The 18,686-nt window shown below is 39.9% G+C and overlaps 1 protein-coding gene across 1 annotated transcript in view; it reads left to right on the top strand.

Moving 5' to 3' along the window:
- Window positions 1-2,134: 2,134 nt before the first annotated feature.
- Window positions 2,135-18,686, top strand: part of TASL (TLR adaptor interacting with endolysosomal SLC15A4) — a 28,966-nt gene continuing 12,414 nt past the window's right edge. The window contains exons 1-2 of the mRNA XM_003924070.3: window positions 2,135-2,405; window positions 3,193-3,304. The gene's annotated coding sequence lies outside the window, so the exon portion shown is untranslated. The remainder of the gene's footprint in view (window positions 2,406-3,192; window positions 3,305-18,686) is intronic.

Below are 18,686 nucleotides of genomic sequence, written 5' to 3'. Positions count from 1 at the left end.
GTTAATATTATTATTATTATTTGAGACTGAGTTTTGCTCTTGTTGCCCAGGCTGGAGTACAATGGCACGATCTCAGCTCACTGCAGCCTCCACCTCCCAGGTTCAAGCAATTTTCCTGTCTCAGCCTCCCGAGTAGCTGGGATTACCCATGCCTAGATAATTTTGTATTTTTAGTGAAGACGGGGTTTCTCCATGTTGGTCAGGCTGGTCTTGAAATCCTGACCTCAGGTGATTCACCCACCTCAGCCTCTCAAAGTGCTGGGATTACAGGCATGAGCCACTGCACCTGGTCTGAAGGTCATTACTTAAAGTGAAATAAGCAAGGCACAGAAAGACAAGCATCACATGTTCTCACTTATTTGTGGGATCTAAAAATCAAAACAATTGCACTTATGGACATAGGGAGTAGAAGGATGGTTTCTGGAGGCTGGGAAAGGTAGTGGGGGGCTGGGGTGAGGTAGGGATGGTTAATGGGTACAAAAAATAGAAAGAATGAATAAGACTGAGTATTTAATAGCACAACAGGAGGACTGTAGTGAATAAAACTTTATTTTACATTTTAGTATAACTAAAAGTATAATTGGATTGTAACACAAAAGATAAATGCTTGAGAGGATAGATACCTCATTTTTGATGATGTAATTATTATGCATTGTATGAATGTATCAAAATATCTTATGTACCCCATAAATATATACACCTACTGTATACCCACAAACATGAAAATAAAAATATTTAAAAGGAACTATTCTATTACATAAGCATAAGCATGTGTGTGTGTGTGTGTGTGTGTGTGTGTATTCCTTAAAAATACAAACTGGAATATGAGTTCTTGCTAAACAATATATGTTAGAGATCTTTTCTTATTGTTACATATAAAACCACCTCTAACAACTACATAGGATTTTTTTTTTTTTTTTTTTTTTTTTTGACAGAGTCTTGTTCTGTTGCCTAGGCTAGAGTGCAGCGGCACAATCTCTGCTCACTTTGACCTCGGCTCACTGCGACCTCCACCTCCTGGGTTCAAGCGATTCTCATGCCTCAGCCTCTGAGTAGCTGGGATTACAGGTGCCTGCGACCACAACCAGCTAATTCTTGTATTTTTAGTAGAGACAGTATTTCACCATGTTAGCCAGGCTGATCTCGAACTCCTGACCTCAAGTGATCCACTTGCTTCAGCCTCCCAAAGTGCTGGGATTACAGGTGTGAGCCACCGTGCCCAGCCTGCATAGGATTTTAAGTATGCATACATTCTCATTTATTTGGCCAATATCTTATTTATGTATACAAATTTTTCTAGTCATTTACTTTCTCAAGCAATGCTGCAACAAATTTCTTTTCACATAAGTCTTTGTGCACAAGTACAAATATAGAGCTTGGATATATTTATAAAACTAGCATTGCTGGGTCAAAGGGTATGAGTATTTGTATTTTATAGATAATGGAAAATTGCTCTCTAAGTATGTTTCCAATCTCATCAATGGTGTTTGAGAGTGCTTGTTTCTTCACAACTTTGCCCACCCAGTGTATTATTGTTTTGACCTTTGGTAATTGGAGAGAGAAAATTTTTTTTCATTTATATTTTTCAAAATTTTAAGTAGCCGGGTGCGGTGGCTCAAGCCTGTAATCCCAGCACTTTGGGAGGCCGAGGCGGGTGGATCACGAGGTCGAGAGATCGAGACCATCCTGGTCAACATGGTGAAACCCCGTCTCTACTAAAAATACAAAAAATTATGGGCATGGTGGCACGCTACCATGCCCAGCTAATTTTTTGTATTTTTAGTAGAGACGGGGTTTCACCATGTTGAGCAGGATGGTCTCGATCTCCTGACCTCGTGATCCACCCGCCTCGGCCTCCCAAAGTGCTGGGATTACAGGCTTGAGCCACTGCACCTGGCCTGAGAAATAATACTTCTTAAAAATTATAAATTAGTCATGAAACAGATTTTTCTAAAGTAATATCTGACATTGGCTCTCTTTGGGGCAAAGGATCCCAGATAATTTACTGTTCTAGAAAGAAAATTTAATTCTGTTGCTAGGGTTCTTACAAAATATGTAACCATAAACTATTTTAATAAGAGACAGTTTCATAGATAGGTTTCATTTTTCAAAAAAAGGGGAAGGAACACCATTCTGTGGCTTGATGTGGCTTTGTCAGTTATTGCCTCTCCACTTCCCGGGACTTCCCACTGCCTCTTGAGCACAAATCAAACTTGAGCGAAAACAACTCTTTTTCCATGGGATCAGTTATAAAAAGAATGGCTTTGCAATGAGCAGCTTAGTCTCCTGGTCTCATCTGTGAAAGGCCTGTGAAAATTTCCGGAAAGAGCACTGGCTGGCTTGTTCATCTCTCTGGTCAATTGCTGGGTTTCTGCCGGATCGAATGAGCAGATTGGTTAGTGAAGGTAAGAAAAAGAAGGCAAAGGGCCCTACAACTCTGCTATTATTTCTTGTCATTTGTCTTCCACACTTTCTTAGCCCTTTATCACCAGAGTGCAGATTCATTCTTACGACATCTAAAATGCTTTTCTAGCTTACTGTATCAGTGGCAAGTGGGAAGCTTACTGTATCAGTGGCAAGCAATCATTCATGGAGTCGAAAAAAAAAAAAAAAAATCAAGCCCAATACTTTCTTTTCTTACCTCCTTATGTCCACATTTTAACATTTCTAAAATATGTATATTTTTTACCTACAATTTTTAACTGGCCTGTTCAAATACTTATCATATGATTTTTGCAGTCCTCTTTCACTAATTGCTACACTGGTTTAGCTTCCGCATTTTTAAAAGAAGGCCTAAAAACCTACATAGGATTTTGCCGGGACAACACAGCTCTTGAATTCAATTACAATGACGCAGTTTTAGAGACAAACACAACCACAGTCATTTCCAATTGGGTTTGACTCTCAATTATTCAGTTCAGCAAGCTCGTGATAGCGTTTTTCTGTGTGTCAGGATGTATTCAAAATGAATGCGATCTATAGTGAGGATGCTTTTTGACTTTCATCTGGGTGATTTGGGGAAAGCCTCCCTTTTGGTATTAAAGATAGCACATGTACGGGTGGACTTTTGTTTGAATTATCTTTAGACTCACTCAAATATTCCTTGTCTTGTGCATATGAATCTGTGCTTAAATATAGACCTGGTTGGGACAGAATACTTATGTTGATATTTTTATAACTTTTCTTCCATAGGTCAGTGTGAAAAGATTGTTTTTGAGCTTGAGAAGCTTCTGGAGGATTGAAGAGTGTTTGAAGTCTGTGTCAAACATCCGTATCCTAAGGGGAATTTTGGAGATATTGAAAGGTAATACACTCATTCTGTTATCTCAGAGTAAAGTGATGGTTGAAGTATTTATATCAAGTCACTTAAACATTTCCCATCACATATGTAATGATTATTTCAGATACAGAAGATGTCGTCTAGGCTCTTAATAAATATTATACAATGTAAATATGCCTTCATTAACTAAATATGGTTATTTCCCCTCCCTATTTTTATTTAGAAACGTTTCAAATCTATATAAGAATAGTACAACAAACACGCATATTTCCATCATGTATGTTAATCAGTGGTATTATTCTGCCGCACATACTTTCTCTCTTGCTTTGTCTTTCTCTGCCTGTCTTTTTCCATATACATATATATGTATATATATATATACACACACACACACACACACACACACACACGCACACATACACATATGCACAGTTTTATGCACAGTTTCTTTCCCTGAATGGGTTGAAAGTATGTTGCTAACTTTAGGACACACGTCACCCCTAAATTCTTGAGCATGTATCTCCTAAAAATAAGGGCAGTCTTCTGTAACACAATTACACCACCACAGAAACATAACATTGACACAATACTATTATCTAATATGAGACACACATGCAAATTGTCCCAATTATCCACACGTCCGTTAGAGCTTTTTAATTTTTTAAAATCCAGAATCCAATCAAGAATCTTGCATTGAATTTGTAGTTGTCATGCCTACAATTAAGTAAATGGTAATGATAACTGGCAAAATTAACATAATTTACAATTATAACACCAAGGAAATTTAATATCAATATAATACTATTGTGATAGATTTCTTATTTTTTCAGTCCTCTCATTTTGCATCAAAATACATTGAAAGTAATTAAAAAATATGCATAAGTTTCAATTTTTCAATTTGTGATATATCAAGGAGTATGAAGAAAAATCCAAACTATGACAAAAATATATTTACTAATATTTCTGCATGGAAGTTCACATCTTCTGAAGTAAGAAAATTCACACATCAGATAGTCTTTGGAAGTAGCCATTAACTTTGGTCATAAAGTCTAAGCAAAACCAACACAAAATTATTTATTTACTTGGTAATATAATATGAAGAAAAGAGGATTTTAATTTATGATTGTGTTATCTTAGCCATCAACTTCCACTTTCAGAAATTAATTTGTTAAGTAAGAATCACTTCATATTTGATAGAAGGATAATCCCAAATTATATGATTTGTAACAGAAATTGAAATATTATTGAGCAATATTTTAGAGCATTCATCAATCAATTCAATACAAGTTGAAATAATAGGGAGATAATCTAAGGTATGTGATTAAGTGATTATTTCCAGCTCTAAAGAACAGGTATTTTTAAAGATAAGAGTAAGGAAACTGCAGATGCTGTTTTATACAGGGAGGCCTTTCATTTTACATAAAGTTCTTGCATGATTCACTGAAAAAAAAATTGAACATGTAATACAGATTTGGTTACATTATCATAATTAAATCATGAACAAAACACTATTCAAGTTTTTCAGTGATCATTTTTCAGCAATTTATCTGCAAGTCCCCCAAATCAATAAGGTCTTAAAAAGTTTAGATTGGAATTATGGGATTTATAATTTATATTATAGGGTAATATAATATAGAGGTGAAGAAACAAAATACAGGTTTTTGAGCTTTGAAGGTATTAAAAAATAACAAGTGACCTACATATAATCTTAACAAGATAGCTCACTTTCTAATTTGTGGACAAACATAAATTGGCTCATTTAACTGGAAAATTAAAAAAATAATAATGTGCTAACAAATTTCAATGAAAACAATCTCAAGCATTGCTGGTGAGAGAATAAATTGATCCAAGCTACTTGAAAGGAAATTTGGCAATAGCTTTGATCTGGTAATTCCGCTGCTCCAAATCTTGCCTGTGGTAATACTCACAGAGGCAGCAATAATTACACATAGTGGAAAAGCAAGACAAACCTCAGTGCCCGTCAAGAGAAATGATTTACTAAACTAAGATGTGTCTTTAGATGTACTGTTTCAAAACTTTTAAAAGATATATCTATAGAATCAGATATGTTGACAGGTAGAAATCAAACTGCACCCCCGCTAGCTGGTTTCAAGATCTTCCATCAAACAGCAGATTAACGGAAGTTTTCTTGTCTATAATTCCAAGATGTTATAGCCCATGATGGTGGAAAGCAGTCCAATCCCATTGCCATCATTTGTGTGTGTGGCCACCAGAAATTTTTGCGTCCATCTCAATCCAGCCTCTTTGGGTGTCTTAGTTCGCACACCTCCAAAACGTTCTTCAACAGGCAGGATCTGTTTTGCCTCATCATCCAAAATTCCCACACTCTCCACCAAGCCTCAATCTTGTTTTCCTTTTGCTCGTGTCAATTTTTCCTTCTTTCCAAAGACTATTCCAGTGATTTATCTTTTCTGTTTTATTAAAGTTTCACGCAATCCTGATGAACACCTTGAGGTAGGGGAGAGAAGAACCTAGAATCTTTTTCTAATTCAGATGCAAGGATTCTGAATAGATGGCCAAGGGTTCTGAAATGTTAACGTATGAGATGAGACTTGAAGGTTATGGGTGGTAAACCGGAGGATGGATAGGGAACCAGAACTGTCAGGACAGAAGACAAAAAAATGCACAAATCCCTGGGCTAGGCATGGGCTCAGGTGAAGGGATCAGCATGGCTGGGGTCCTGGGTCCTGTGGGGAACAGGCAGAGATGAGATTAGGAAGACAGACAAGGAGCACAAATCACAGGCCTACACTGTATGGACTTTATCCCTGAGGTGATCAGAAGTGGTTTGTATTTAAACAAAGGATCTGTATTATTATTATTATTAATTTTTGAGATGGAGTCCTGTTCCGTTGCCCAGGCTGGAGTGCAGTGTTGTGATCATGGCTCACTGAACCTCTGCCTCCTGGGTTCAAGCAATTCTCCTGTCTCAGCCTCCCGAGTAGCTGGGATTACAGGTTCATGCCACCACACCCGGCTAACTTTTGTATTTTTAGTAGAGACGAGGTTTCACCATATTGGTCAGGCTGGTCTCAAACTTCTAACCTCAGGTGATCCACCCACCTCCGTGTCCCGAAGTGCTGGGATTACAGGCATGAGCTACCATGTTCAGCCTGTAATATTAAATAACCCTGTAGAAGATGGTTGTAATATTAAAGATGAGGTGATGCCAGGCTATAGCAGAGGCATGGTTTAGGAAAATGTTCATATGGTTAGAATAAAAAACCAGAGAAGGCGGGGCACAGTGGCTCACACCTATAATCCCAGAACTTTGGGAGGCCGAGGGGAGCGGATCACGAGTTCAGGAAATCGAGACCAGCCTGGCCAACATGGTGAAACCCTGTCTCTACTAAAAATACAAAAATTAGCTGGGTGTGGTGGTGCATGCCTGTAGTCCCAGCTACTGGGGAGGCTGAGGCAGGAGAATTGCTTAAAGTAGGGAGGCCAAGGTTGCAGTAAGCTGAGATTGTGCCACTGCACTCCAGCCTGGCGACAGAGTGAGACTCCATCTCAAAACACAAACACACACACACACACACACACACACACACACACACATACACACACAAAACAAAAAAAAACCCAGAGGATAAATCAATTGTATTCCTCAAAGATATATGAGCATTGATACATAATTGGGACAAATTGGGGTGAGTGCTGGCTTTCCCCTGGAGCCTTTCTTTCTGCTCTTCATTGCACCTTCCTTATTTTATTTGGCAAGTGCTGTTGTTACTACACGGAATCAGGGCTGATGCCCTTTTCCTGGAAGGACTAATTGCTTGTTATTATGACTGCGTGATATTAACTGCTCACTGTACAATATTGTGATATGTTCTAAGAACAGAACACACATTTTGGAGTTTCTAAACTTGGGCTTGAATCTTGCTTTTAAGTACTTAGTAGCTGTGTGACCTTGGAAGGGTATTTATCATATCTAAAACTCAGTTTTCTTATTTGGAAAATGTAGATTATGATAAAGAACAAAAAAATTAAAAGATTTTAAAAAGATATTATCATATCTAGATGATGATATTACTTAATGTGCGGTGTTGTTGGGAGGTTAGAGGCTATGTCTGGAAAGCACGTGGCATACAGTTGTCATTATTATGATGCCTATTCCATCTATTGCATCTGCTTTTTGACTTAGGTCAAGGGTAGGCAAACTACAGCCCAGGACCATATTGGCCCCCTGCCTGTTTTTGTAAACTTTAGTAGGAGAACAGACACAGTCATTTGTTTACATATTGTCTATGATTACTTTCCTGCTACGCTAGCAGGGTTGCAACAGAGTTTCTATGACTTGCAAAGTCTCAAATATTAACTCTCTGGCCCTGTGTACAAAAAGTTTGCTGATCCCTAACTTAGGTTTTTAAAATGTTTCCCCTTATAAAGTTCTTCTCTTTTTAGGTTTTCTCTTTGACTCCATGCTTGTGTTGTTTAGATGTAAAGTAAAAGAATGTCCTTTGATCAGCATATTCAAAGGATACAAAATTACAGTTATATAGAAGGGATAAGTTCAAAAGATCTCTTGTACAGCATGGTGACCATAGTTGATGACATATCATATTCTTTTTTTTTTTTTTTTTTTTTTTGAGACGGAGTTTCGCTCTTGTTGCCCAGGCTGGAGTGCAATGGCGCGATCTCGGCTCACCGCAACCTCCGCCTCCTGGGCTCAGGCAATTCTCCTGCCTCAGCCTCCTAAGTAGCTGGGATTACAGGCACGCGCCACCATGCCCAGCTGTTTTTTGTATTTTTAGTAGAGACGGGGTTTCACCATGTTGATCAGGATGGTCTCGATCTCTTGACCTCGTGATCCACCCGCCTCGGCCTCCCAAAGTGCTGGGATTACAGGCTTGAGCCACCGCGCCCGGCCCATATCATATTCTTGAGAAATGATGAGAAACTGAATATATAAGTATTCTCACCACAAAAATAACTGTGAAGTAATATATATGTTAATTAGATTTTGCCATTTCACAATATATACACTTCAAAATATCATATTACACATGAGAAATTCATGTAGTTTTATCTGTCAATTTTTAAAAAATACATCGGAAAAAATGTGTGTGAGGAAGTGATGACAACAGCTTTCTGGAAAACTGTGTAAATGCTTGTCTAGAAAGAAGAACTTACATCGCAGTTTCTTCTGAAAAGCAAGTAAATGATTTAACAAGGCACTGCACTTTAGCACATATTTCTAAGTTGCGAATTTGCACAGAAGGTTAATTTTGGCATTCCCCTATCTGGTAATGATTAATGTGGGCTAAATTTGCCTAGAACATCTCCTCTGCAAATGTTCTCAGGTGTCTTTTCCTTTACACTTAGCCAATCAGACAGAATTTTATACATTTTATAATATATATAATATATATATAGCTTTACGTATACATAGCTTTATTTAGTTAGCTTCTCTAAGATGAGAAACAAGAATTCAAGTGGCAAAAAATATCATTGAACAATTGAAGTCATCCATTGGGTAAAATTTTGGTGTCTCAGATGAAATCAAGTCTAACAAATATGTTAACATTTGTTTGAAGTGTAACTTTTATATACCTTTGAAGAGATCCAGTGATATTAGAATTTCAAAAATAATGAAAATTATTAAGAAAAATGCCAACAAGCAGTCAAAATAAACCCAATTAACTTTTCTTGATTTCTCTAGTCTAAAATTTTAGTATATTGTGATGTGCAATGCTGTCTTTATTCTAGCGGTGCATTAAGGGATGCAGTAATGGGCCCCTCTCTTTTTTTTGAGACAGACTCTTGCTCTGTCTCCCTGGCTGGAGGGCAGTGGCCCAATCTCTGCTCACTGCAGCCTCTGCTGCCCATGTTCCAGTGATTCTCCTGCTTCAGCCTACCGAGTAGCTGGGATTACAAGCACTTGCCACCACGCCTAGATAATTTTTTGTATTTTTAGTAAAGATGGGGTTTCACCCTGTTGGCCAGGCTGGTCTCGAACTCCTGACCTCAGGTGATCTGCCTGCCTTGGCCTCCCAAAGTGTTGAGATTACTGGCATGAGCCACCACATCCTGCTTAATGCCCCTGCCTCCCTTTTTTTTTTTTTTTTTTTTTTTTTTTTTTTTTTTTTTTTTTTTGAGATGGAGTTTGGCTCTTGGTGCCCATGCTGGAGTGCAGTGGTGCAATCTCGGCTCACCACAATCTCAGCCTCCCGGGTTCAAGCAATTCTCCTGCCTCAGCCTCCCAAGTAGCTGGGACTATAGGCATGCGCCACCAGGCCCAACTAATTTTGAATTTTTAGTAAAAACAGGGTTTCTCCATGATGGTCAGGCTGGTCTCAAACTCCCTACCTCAGGTGATCTACCCGCCTCGGCCTCTGAAAGTGCTGGGATTACAGGCGTCAGCTACTGCCCCCGGCCTTGAATGGGCCCTTTTAAGTGCATTAAAGTGGAAGATGAATTGAAACAAAGGGCCCAAACTAGGAAATTAAAGTAACTATGAATATTAAGTGTGTTAATGTATGTGTTTTTATTTGTAAGTTTTATGTATTATTACTCTGCATAGCTTTAGAAAGGTCTTTTAAAAGCCTCCTTAATGTTCTCTCTGCTGCCCTCTGCTGCTAATTTTCAGAAATTAATTTCGATTCCGATTAATGCTTACTTAACTCTTCATAATCTCATTCAAATTTAAAGTTTGATGGTACTCTAGATGTAATTTAATCCCACATTCTCAATTTACAGATGAGAAGTTGAGTCTCTGAGAGGTTAAGAACATGAACTTGGGCTCTGTTTCCTGACTGCTGGTGATTTTGGACCCATTACTCAATTCTGTCATCTGTAAAACGAGCATAATAATGAGTTTTTGTGATGATCAATTAATTTAGTACACAAAAAGCACTTAGAATATTATCTGGGTTGTGGCTAGTACTATGTTAGCGACTTTACAGGTTTGGCAATAACTAAACTAACACCACCGCTAGTGACAAGATCAGAGCTAGAACTCTGGTCTCTTAAATACTAGTGCATGCTCTCTCTCTCTCTCTCTCTTTTTCTCCTTCTCTCTCTCTTCATACATATATATGTATGTGTGTGTTTACGTACACACACATATATATTTTATAAAATATATACAATTCTCCATGATTTGTTAAGTGTGAAGGAAAAGACACCAGAAGACATTTGCAGATGAGATGTTCTAGGTAATATATATATATATATATATATATATAGCCTGAATGAGTATATAATTAAATTTTACCATTGAATGTAGATTTTTAAAATGTGACTTGTTTTTTTCTGTTTTTTTTTTTTTTTTTTTTTTTTGAGACGGAGTTTCACTCTTGTTACCCAGGCTGGAGTGCAATGGCGCGATCTCGGCTCACCGCAACCTCCGCCTCCTGGGTTCAGGCAATTCTCCTGCCTCAGCCTCCTGAGTAGCTGGGATTACAGGCACGTGCCACCATGCCCAGCTAATTTTTTGTATTTTTAGTAGAGACGGGGTTTCACCATGTTGACCAGGATGGTCTCGATCTCTCGACCTCGTGATCCACCCGCCTCGGCCTCTCAAAGTACTGGGATTACAGGCTTGAGCCACCGCGCCCGGCTAAAATGTGACTTGTTTAATGCATTCAAAGCTCTTGTAGTCTTTACAAAGCCTTGCTGCTGCTCTTACGTCCCTGTACTGTTCCAGGTGGGCTCCCCACAGATGTAGTTCCAAACACTAGAAAGCTCCTCAAGCCCCCATTATAAGTTCCTACTGCCTGCAAGTGGAAGGTGACTTCACTGGGACTTTAAATAACTTCTCTAATGGGCTGCCTACCTGAATCTCCAATGGACAGTTACACACTTGCACCCAGACAGTCTGTCTCTTGTCAGGCCCGAGAAGAGCTAAGCTAAACCCATTGCTTCCTTCCAAACTCCTCCTCCTGATCTTCCCATTTTGGTCAATGATGCTGCCATTTCCCCTGTACCATCATTTCCCACACTCAGAGTTACTTTTGGCTCCTCTCTCTCCTTCAGTTCCATGTCTGGGAGTCTTGCTCTCTCAAATTCATTCCTTCTCTTTCGTTTCTCCTACCTCCTTCCTGGCTCCTGTCCCCGTCATCTCAGGCTGGGATGAATCCAGCAGCCTCCTAACTTGGGTCCTTAACAGCAATCTTACTCTGCTGAAATAAATTTTGCACTTTACTGCTATATTACATAATGCGTTGAATCAACTTCCTTACCTGCCAGAATGTTGTATTGCTTGTAGGATAAATCAAATATGCTCAGTCTTGCATGTCCCAACTTACCTCCCTGACCTGAACTTATCTCCCACTCCTCCCTCCCAGGAATCTTTTCCTTTTGCTGGGGATGTGTCCATCCTTAGAAACCAGGATGTACTTTCTGCTTTTCCATCATTGGATCCACCACTTTACAGGTCTATCTTGGGCCCTACACATCAGAATGATAGGGTTCTTACTCTGCTGGAATTAAGATACCAACAAACCTCTCAGTCGACAACAAATAGGAAAAGGGCCCCATTACTGTACTCAAAATAAAATTCTAGGCCCTTTTCCTTCATTGTTATGATGGAGTGTGGAGATTATCTGGAGTACTTATAAACCTCATCTGCATACAATGAAAGACTTCGATAGGGCTGATTGTTTAATATGAAGAGAAATAAGATAAATAGTGAGAGACTTGGGGTATGTCTGAATTGGGATACGGGGTCCTAAAGCAGGGATATGGGGTCCTAAACTGGGGCATTTCAAGAAAGGCTCTTAGGTTAGCATGACACTGACAAACAATGCTTATACCCCACCTACATTGGTGTCTGTTACAGATCCATATGAAATTGACAACACAAACCTCTTCACCTGTGTTGCCCTTCTCTCTCTGTCTGCGTTTTCCCTCTTCTCATTGGCCATCTGAATCCTTTCTGTCTGTAGGGCCAAATAAATGTTAACCTTTCACACAGTCATCTCTCTCTCTTCTTCACCCTTAGAATATACATTATCTTTAACCACAAACAGCTGCGCAGGAAATGCCATCTGCTTTCCCCCCACCCGCTTAGTTACTATTTATTTATTTATTTAAGACAGAGTCTCGCTCTGTCACCCAGGCTGGAGTGCACGATCTTGACTCACTGCAACCTCTGCCTCCCCAGTTCAGGTGATTCTCCTGCCTCATCCTCCTGAGTAGTTGGTATTACAGGCGCCTGCCACCACGCCTGGTTAATTTTCGTGTTCTTTAGTAGAGATGGGGTTTCACCATGTTGGCGAGGCTGGTCTTGAACTCTTGACCTCAAGTGATCTGCCCACCTTGGACTCCCAAAGTGCTGGGATTACAGGCATGGCCCTTAATTACTTTAAAATATTTATCTTTAGTTTTTATTTTAATTAAAAATTTAATCACAGTTATACTTGCACATAATTTGGGTCAAATAATTCTGAGAAGTTTGTTACGAAAAACTGCCATCCTTGCCATCTTTTCCAGAAGCAACTACTTTCATCTCCCTTACCTAATTACTTGGTATTTACCATCATTTCTTTAAATAGCATGCTTGTGTTGCAACTTTTGGATTTTTCAGTTTGGGGCATTATTTCTTGACTTGTCATCATGAGGAGGAGGATTTAGCTCTCCTTCCTCCCCTGGCTCCACCAAGTATCTACAGCTCTGTCCCTTTCCTCTCACTATATGGAGTGGCTACCTAGTCTGGACTCACAGGCAAATGCCTAGGATGATTTTTATTGGTATCACTGTATTACATGTGATAAAATAGTATGTTATGCATACATAATATTCTGCTATATATGATAAAAATATTTTATCTTTGTTTACTGACTTTATGGTCACCCTGTGGTTATATTTTAAGTTGAGTTAGCTCCATTTTCAGTGCTTTATATTATCATGTGCTGTATTATCATGATTATATGAAAGCTATTTATAACTCAGCTACGTAGTAGACCATGATGTTTTTGTGCAACACCCAACTTTTTTTTTGTTTGTTTGTTTTTTTGAGGCAGGGTCTCCGTCTGTTGCCCAGGTTGGAATACAGTGGCACTGCTGCCTCGAACTTCTGGGCTTAAGCCATCCTCCCACCTCAGCCTCCCAAGTAGCTGGGACCACTATGCCTGGATAATTTTTAAATTTGTTGTAGAGATAGGATCTCCCTATATTGCCCAGGCTGGTCTCAAACTCCTTGGGTCAAGCGATCCTCTTACTTCAGCCTCCCAAAGTGCTTGGATTGCAGGCATGAGCAACTGTCCCTGGCTTTACTGCTACACAACTTTAAAAATCATGATTTGAGGTTATAATTATCTAGATCTGTGTTGTCTATATGGCAGCTATTAGCCAAATGTGGTTATTCTGTATCATCCTTGTTTCAAAATAATGAATCAAACAAAAAGTCTCAAATAAGTATTTTAGCCCTATTTCATTACCAAACATCTAACAGTTTATGCTCTGGCTTTACTTTTTTTTTTTTGAAGCGGAGTTTCGCTCTTGTTACCCAGGCTGGAGTGCAATGGTGTGATCTGGGCTCACCGCAACCTCCGCCTCCTGGGTTCAGGCAATTCTTCTGCCTCAGTCTCCTGAGTAGCTGGGACTACAGGCACGTGCCACCATGCCCAGCTAATTTTTTGTATTTTGAGTAGAGACGGGGTTTCACCATGTTGACCAGGATGGTCTCGATCTCTCGACCTCATGATCCACCTGCCTCGGCCTCCCAAAGTGCTGGGATTACAGGCTTGAGCCACCGTGCCCGGCCGCTTTACCTTTTTTTTTTGAGACAGAGTCTCACTCTGCCACCCAGGATGGAGTGCAGTGAGGAGATCTCCGCTCACTGCAACCTCCACCTCCCGGGTTCAAACGATTCTACTCCCTCAGCCTTCTGAGTAGCTGGGATTACAGGCATGTGCCATCACGCCCAGCTCATTGTATTTTTAATAGAGATGGGGTTTCACTATGTTGGCCAGGCTGGTCTCGAACTCCTGACCTCAGGTGATCTGCCTACCTCGGTTTCCCAGAGTGCTGGGATTACAGGCTTAAGCCATTGCGCCTGACCTGGTTTACAATCTTTTGATAGCTCCTGTCTCACATCCCTTGAAAGGAACACAGAAACAAATTACTCAGATGTTACTTTAGTATGCAAAAAATAACTGTCACAGTATGATATGACAGCAATCAACCAGTGAACTTTAAATTGCAATTATAGGCCGGGTGCAGTGGCTCACACCTGTAATCCCAGGACTTTGGGAGACCAAGGCAGGCAGATCGCTTGAGGTCAGGAGTTCAAGACCATCCTGACCAACATGGTGAAACCTCGTCTCTACTAAAAATGCAAAAATTAGCTGGGAGTGGTGGTGTGCATCTGTGGTCCCAGCTGCTTGGGAGGCTGAGGCATGAGAATCACTTGAACCTGTGAGGTGGAGGTTGCAGTGAGCCAAGATCACACCACTTCATTCTAGCCTGGGCAAAAGAGTGAGACTGTCTCAAACAAACAAACAAACAAAAAAAAGAAAAACAAAACTGCAATTATAATTAGCAGTCTTTAGTATTTTAACATTTTACAATGTCACCTTCACTATTTTCTAAGTCTTTGCTGTCCCATAGAGTAGTCATGTGGCAATTAAAATTAATTAAAATTAAATTAAATTAAAAATTGAGTTGCCTTAGCCATATTACAAGTGCCCAGTAACTACATGTGGCTATTGGCTGCCATTTTGGACAACACAGATCTAGATCATTACATCATCCCAGAAAGCTCTGTTGGACAGTGCTGGTCTAGATTTTTCATGCGCTTAGCTTTTCTAATTTATCCCCAAAGTTCATAGCCAATTATATAAATTGTATTTCCTGATGGTCAGAACTTTTCAGTTGTCTTCAATTTTATCTTTAGCTTCAGGAGCCTCCTGATCTGTTCTAATCAGCCTGGTTGCTTTTTAAGCCTGTTACACACGCAGCTTTCATCCTGGAACGTCTTTATACTGTCATCTTGGGTAGGTCTCCTATTCACAACTCCCGGGCCTAAAACAAAAAATAGGAAGCCTCAGTCTCAGCCCTTCTGTCTTCTTTTCCAAGTCCTGGCTACCCTTTACATTCAGCCCATACACCTAAGCTCTGTCTACAGCCCTAGCTAAAAACCACATCCTCATCATCTTTTGGGTCTAGGGGTGAGTGCATGTTCAGTCCCCCTAAGTCTGCCCTAATCATGATGGATCTGTGGAATAGCCTGTGCAGGCTCTGTAACTGGGTCTGCAATCTGAGCGGGGAATTGTGAGGTCCTGAATACCAGGAGTGTGAGTTAGAAGGCAGCAGTATAGAGGCTGGGTGGCCTTCCATCATGTTGGACTCTAGAACTCCTTTCCCTGTTGGAAGAGGTGCAACTGAAGGAAGGCCATACCGGGACCCTTTACAATTGCAGAGTTCAGAACAAGGGCTCAGGCTATCCTAGTTTAAGGGCTGTTTGTTTCTCTATTGTGCTGGATTTCCTGTTTCCTGTATTCTTTGTCTCCATTTTATTGTTTTACTTACTCCTTTCAGTGGAGCACACATTCTATTGACTTTCTGAGAAAGGTGCTTGGAAAATCAGTTATTTGAGACTTATAACCTAAAAATATCTTTATTCTATCCCCATAAGTGATAACTTGGTCATAAAATTCTAGGTTGAAAATAACTAGTAGAATGAACATTTTGAATTTGTAGACATTTTTTCATTGTCTTACGGTTTCTTTTCTTTTCGTGTTTTTTTTCTTTTTTCTTTTTTTTTTTTTTTTTTTTTTGAGACTGAGTTTCGCTCTTGTTACCCAGGTTGGAGTGCAATGGTGTGATCTGGGCTCACCGCAACTTCTGCCTCCTGGGTTCAGGCAATTCTCCTGCCTCAGCCTCCTGAGTAGCTGGGATTACAAGCACGCACCACCATGCCTAGCTGATTTTTTGTATTTTTAGTAGAGACGGGGTTTCACCATGTTGACCAGGATGGTCTCGATCTCTTGACCTTGTGATCCACCCGCCTCGGCCTCCCAAAGTGCTGGGATTACAGGCGTGAGCCACCGCACCCGGCCGTCTTATGGTTTCTTATGTTGCTGTTGAGAAGTATGAAGATTCTGGTTCTTAGTCTTTTTTTGTGACTTTTTTTTTTTCATTCTAGAAGCTTATAGGAACTTCTTTTTGTTCAAAGTGTTCTATCACTTCACTTCATGAAAGGAGGTATAGGTCTATTTTCACTCACTAATTTGATAACTTATGTCCTTCCATTCTGGGAAATATTCTTAAATTGTGTCTTTGAACTTTTCCCCTATTTTCTCTGGTCTCTCTTTCTGAACATCCTATTATTCAGATAATAGATCTCCTGGACTGGTCCTCTCTAATTTTTTTTTCCATCTTGTAATTTTGTTCTGCTTTCAAAATAATGATTTGCCTTAACTTTTTAAGAATATTGATGATAGAATCTGCCACCTCCTTCACCCTGCTCTAAGTTTGTTTCCTCCAAATGACTATTTTGGGCTTTCTTATATCAAACCTTTCCTGAGATGTTTAAGAATTCTACTCATATTTAAGGACAAATATCCTTTAAAAATCTCAATAAGCTCTGTTAATTGTGGGCTTAAATAAAGGATGATCTGATTGCCTGTTGAATTGGGGAACCTCTAATGTCAGTTTCTTTTCTTCTCAGACAAGTCAGATTCACCAAAACATTCTTCCCAATATCCTGCCTGGAAGGCGAATACTCTTCTTGCCCGCATTCTTGGAGCTGAGTAAGGGGAAAGAGGTCATGGATCTCAGCAAAAATATGCATATGTTTAATTAATTGATCTATTATCAGTTCAGTAATTCTACCCTCAGCTGGTATTCCCTACTCCAGAGACCCTCTGTTTCACTCTTCAGAGACTACATTTCAAGTTTTTCTTTGGAGTTAAGGATGAGGAATGTCACCTGGCTGCATGACCAGGTATGAAAGATGATCTGGGTTTCTGACTGCCTTTTAAATAGACTTTCAGTCTTTCTTACTTCAGATATATCCCTTTTACTCTCAGTCCAAAAAGGTATGTGGACCAATTCCTCAACATATAGAGGAATTTAAATTAGATTGGCTCTTGTCTTTTCCCATGTGTATTAGTTCGTGCTCATGTTGCTGTGAAGAGCTGCTTGGGACTGGGTGATTTATAAAGGAAAGGGATTTAATTGACTCAGTTCCACAGGGCTGAGGAGGCCTCAGGAAACACGATCACGGTGGTAAGGCAACTCCTCACAGGACAGCATGAAAGAGAATGAGTGCCCAGAGAAGGGGAAAATCCCTTATAAAACCATTGGATCTCATGAGAACTCACTCACTATCACGAGAACAGGACCAGGGAACCATATCATGATTCAATTATCTCCACCTGGCCCCTCCAATGACACGTGGGAACTACAATTCAAGATGAGCTTTAGGTGGGGACACAGCCAAACCATATCACCATGGCTCTTGTTAGAGTCAGTTTTCTCAGGTCTCCTAAGTCATTAAATCCTCAATCTCCTGCTTCCCTGTTATTGTGCTGGTTTCTTCTCCTGTTCTTTGTGTGTGTGTGTGTGTGTGTGTGTGTGTATTCAATCTTTTAAAAAACCATTTATTGTTTTGGTGAAGTTTGGAAAGGAAGAAAAAATACATGCATATGCCTATTCTGCTATCTTTCCTAGGGATCCTTGCTTTCTTCAACCTCAGTTGGATATCTCTTTTGAGCTCACGTTCGTTCTCCAGAGTGGTGGGAAAGTACTCACTGTCAATCAGGATTTCCTCAGTCACTTCAGGGCTCCCTCCTCCTTGGATGTGCCTCTAAGTTATAGATTGTTTATATAAAACCATAGGGTCAGCTGAGGATGGGAGTGGGTGCCATGATGATATCTTTGGTTGTCATCATGCAGCCATAATGGTATCCATGGCAACTCATCATTCATCTGGTCCCTGGTTTGTAGTCTATGGAGATCATGTGTGCAATCTTTCCATCTCAACTCTAGGTCTTCTCCAGGATTTCAGGCTCTCAGCAGCATGCTGATGAGCAGACTTAATGAGGCGGCCTCATGCTGGCCTGCCCAGGTGATCCATGTGGCTGTCTCTCCTTCTGCTCCTGCCCCATGCCAAGCATGAGATAATTTTGCAAACTTGTCTACTCTTGGCTCCCAAATCTCTCTGGAGACATACTTTTTCTCTCCAAGGAGGATTCAGTCTACTTAAGTTTATTATTAGTGCATAAATATTATGCCTTATGTCCTTCAGGGTTTTAGATTCTGAGGTATAAAAGCTCAGGTTATGGTTTCTCAAAAATCATTTCTCCCAAACGATTATTTCTGCCAGGAATTTCTAAAGCCCATTTAGATACTCAAAAGTCAACCGATCATTTTTGCTCTGATTTTCTGCAATGATATTCTGAAGCCTTGAAGGTGGAATGCTCTAGCTACAGCT

The sequence above is a fragment of the Saimiri boliviensis genome, chromosome X, assembly GCF_048565385.1.
Source record: "Saimiri boliviensis isolate mSaiBol1 chromosome X, mSaiBol1.pri, whole genome shotgun sequence".
Lineage (NCBI taxonomy): Eukaryota > Metazoa > Chordata > Mammalia > Primates > Cebidae > Saimiri > Saimiri boliviensis.
The sequence above is the reverse complement of the archived record's forward strand: the minus strand, read 5'-3'. Positions and strand labels throughout refer to the sequence as shown.